General features: G+C 30.7%; 1 non-coding gene across 1 annotated transcript; it reads right to left on the bottom strand.

Moving 5' to 3' along the window:
- Positions 1 to 2351: 2351 nt before the first annotated feature.
- On the bottom strand, positions 2352 to 2472 carry LOC149578402 (U6atac minor spliceosomal RNA). The gene has a single exon (XR_016358078.1). It is a non-coding gene; the product is annotated as a U6atac minor spliceosomal RNA (small nuclear RNA).
- Positions 2473 to 3529: the final 1057 nt, after the last annotated feature.

Here is a 3529-nt window from a genome sequence, read left to right as displayed (position 1 = left end):
CATAGAAGAGAAGCCTTCCTAGCTTGATGATCTACTTAATGGACCTAAAACATCAGTCAAGAAGGGTTCTCATACATGCTCTACAAGTGACTCTATTATTTTTTGGAAGTTCCTATTACATCTCCAAGAATAGAAAACATTGCAGAAGAGAAGGATTTTGATATTAGCAATTTATCATCTCTACCTTCATGGGGTTCTTCAAATTTCAACAAATTTGATAAGGAAAATTTGGGCATCTAACTCTTATCAGACAAAAACAAAAAGGCCACCTATTAGAAGCTTGGAAGTCTCTACAAGGGAGAGTCATAAAACTGCAAACTTGGGAACATCATCTCTTACACAAGATGTTGATAATGATACAATATGTGCAATTTCATGGGAAGAACCATAGGAACATGATGTATATAATGCCACAAGTTCTAGTTTAGAGGGCACTAACTCATCACTTGGAAAACTAGTTGATCCTAACATGGATCTAAAATAAGCAAAGTGACAACTTACACAATGTTCTCATGTTAGGAAGCCATAGTACATTTCTAAACTTGAAAGAAATTTTAGTGTATTGTAGGCTGAGGAACCAAAAGTTTTAGCTGAAGTGGCTTTTTAAATCAAAATTGCCTAATATTGACACTAGAGAACCAAGTTCTTAAGTAACATGTAGTTGGTGTTTCTCAAGAGAAGATGATCAAAGATATTGACCATGAATTACTGATGAAGGAGGTATAGAAATTGAGATTTTTGTGCCAAAAAAATCACTCTTCATCATAGTCAAGCTCCCTACAAAAAATTTTGAATTCTCTTGATTTTGAAATACAACAGTTGTTGTTCAGCAAGTTGATTCATGGGACTTTGAAGCATGAGTTAAAGCTTTCTCTAGGAAGTGGTGGTTTTGGGCTTGTAAAATAAATGGGTAGGTTGTCATTGGGAGTTAATAACAATGATGAGGTAATGACTTGTAGGAATGGAAGCTCAAAGATTTTTTAAGGGTAACATACCTTCTACTTGCATGATAACTAGTACTAGAAGAAGCTCATGGCAAGAGACCCAGAACTCACCGTAACCATGGAGAAGTACCCATGGCATGAAATGGAAAGCCACAAAATAGAAACAAAACTTCCACATATCAACAATGGATCCAAAGATAATGACTAGTAACCAGAGCAAGAACTCACAGCATCTAACTAGAACAAAGCTATAGTAGAGAAGAGCCAAGACATATATTAATAAAAGAAGCTCAATAATGGCTTACCCAGCAACAACAGAGCCACAAGAAGATGAAACAATAACCCTACAAACACCAAGAGTGAAAAATCCAGCCATCATGACATCCATAGCATAAACTTGCATGGAGTAAATGAATTGCAGGCTGTGGCATTATTTTCCAACAAAGATCCCAATACTCAAGGCATCAGACAACATGAAGAAATACCCTCATGGCATGAGATAGCATAAAATGACACCAGAGCCATGAAAGAAAGAATGACATCCATGAAACATGGAGAAGTAGCCACAACATCAGTAAGAAGAAATAACCAATAAATATAATGGTGTTCACAACAAGCAACAAAATCCAGAATACCTTGCATTTCACTAGGCCCCATTTGGTTGCAAGAATTTCTCAATGTGGAATTCAACTATGCTGGAATAAGCTCTATTCTAGAATTCGTGCATTCTAAAAATAAATTCTAGAATATCATTTGGAGTTGTTTGGTTGTCCTGGAAGAGGAATCAGTAGATGACTATTTTGTGTTTGGTTGCATCAATAAAAATAGGAATTTGAATTTTTTTTTAAATCTTAATATGAATTTATAAAAAATATTTTTTTGTTAATTTTTTAAAAGTCAAATTAATTTACTACCCTCTTCATTATAAATTGACTTTATCAATAAGAAAAGTATATCACAACCTTTAAATATATTTACGTAATACCAAGTTAAACGTGTTTCAAAGTTTTAATATTTAGTGTGGACCTCGCTTATCCACAGATGAATTTGCATGCTTAGCCCACACATTATTTTCACAGTGAAAGCAACCCAAGTTTAATCAATTCCCTTTGTCATACCCACGTTTTTGGATCTTAAATTCATTGGATTTAAATCTAGTTATTTTAAAATTATATTCAATATTGACTAAAATTTTGTCCATTATAAGCAGGATTTTTAAATATATATGTTTATTGTTAAAGAAGTCAAAAGTTTAAATTTTAAATTTTAAATATTTGACAACATTTTTTAAAATTTTAATTACATTTGAAGAATTTGATTATAAATACTATTGTATGCATAAAGAATATAAAAAAATTATGTTAAATATAACTATAAATTTGAATATAATATCAAAACTAAAATCATTTTATTTTTGGGTAAGATCTGTCAATGATTGATAGCCTTAACCATGTGTGAAGGAAAGTCTAAAGACTATTCCCGTCCTTATCAAAGGAGATGCCAACCATCTCTCCTTTTCGAGGAACACAAACATTTTAGTTTTAAATATATATAAAAAATTAAATAATATGGTATTTGAACATAATCTTATTTAGAACGCTAAAGATAAGATTTATTTGTAAAGATAATTTTAACAAAAGTTTATAATAGATATCAAGTCACATATTACTCATTTTGTCATCGATAAAAATTCTTATACAAAATATAACTATGCATTTTTTTGCATATGTTCCCAACAAATAAATGCAATTAAAAGGCAAACAAGATGTGTAAAAAGTAAATTTCAGCCTTGTGACTATTGTAACACTTGCACTCTACTCCATCATCATGCACTATACATGTTGTTTGTGCATCACTAACCCAATCAAAGAATACACATCCATCATGTCCCTATAATAAAAATCGTCATTAGTTCCTAGTATAATAATTAATTATTCATTACGCTGATTTCTAAAAAAATTAATAACAACCTTTTTCTTATTTGAGAAACACCAAAATTTATGCCCAGGATTTTTTGATGTGTTGGAGATTTTTAACAAACAAGGGCTACCACTACATCGACATGTTGGCACATTGATTAAAGCCATCAACCCTGCAACATAAAAAATACATTAGTTATATGAAAATACACATACTATAATAAAATCCTTTTAAATCACTCTATGGAATCTTTATAATCATTATTAAAAGCCTATTTAAATAGCAATTTATGTAGCCAAGGAGTCGTTCACAAAAAAATCAATCACTGCATCTATTTCAATGGTGCAAAATTGAAATTCAATTAGATCATTATATCGAGTGATATGAAATCCTAAAAATTGTAAGTATAGCATCTACTAGTATTGTATTATTTATGGGAGTGAAGAATCAAACAATTGGTGTTTGAAAATTATCAACTTTTTTACCAACTCACAACCTAGCTAGAAATGAGGTTTATATAATGAAAGATAAGATTCTTTAGAGGCTCATATTTAGATTTTCTTTCTTTCATAGAAGTTAGAACAATGTTTTCATATTTTGAATAGAAAATCTAAACTCTTGCACTTTTGAAAAGCAATAAAAGCTATCTAAGTTTAGACATCAAT

This window comes from Cupressus sempervirens, chromosome 1 (assembly GCF_028749045.1).
Source record: "Cupressus sempervirens isolate cs-2001-9-10 chromosome 1, ASM2874904v1, whole genome shotgun sequence".
NCBI classification, from domain to species: Eukaryota; Viridiplantae; Streptophyta; class Pinopsida; order Cupressales; family Cupressaceae; genus Cupressus; species Cupressus sempervirens.
The sequence above is the reverse complement of the archived record's forward strand: the minus strand, read 5'-3'. Positions and strand labels throughout refer to the sequence as shown.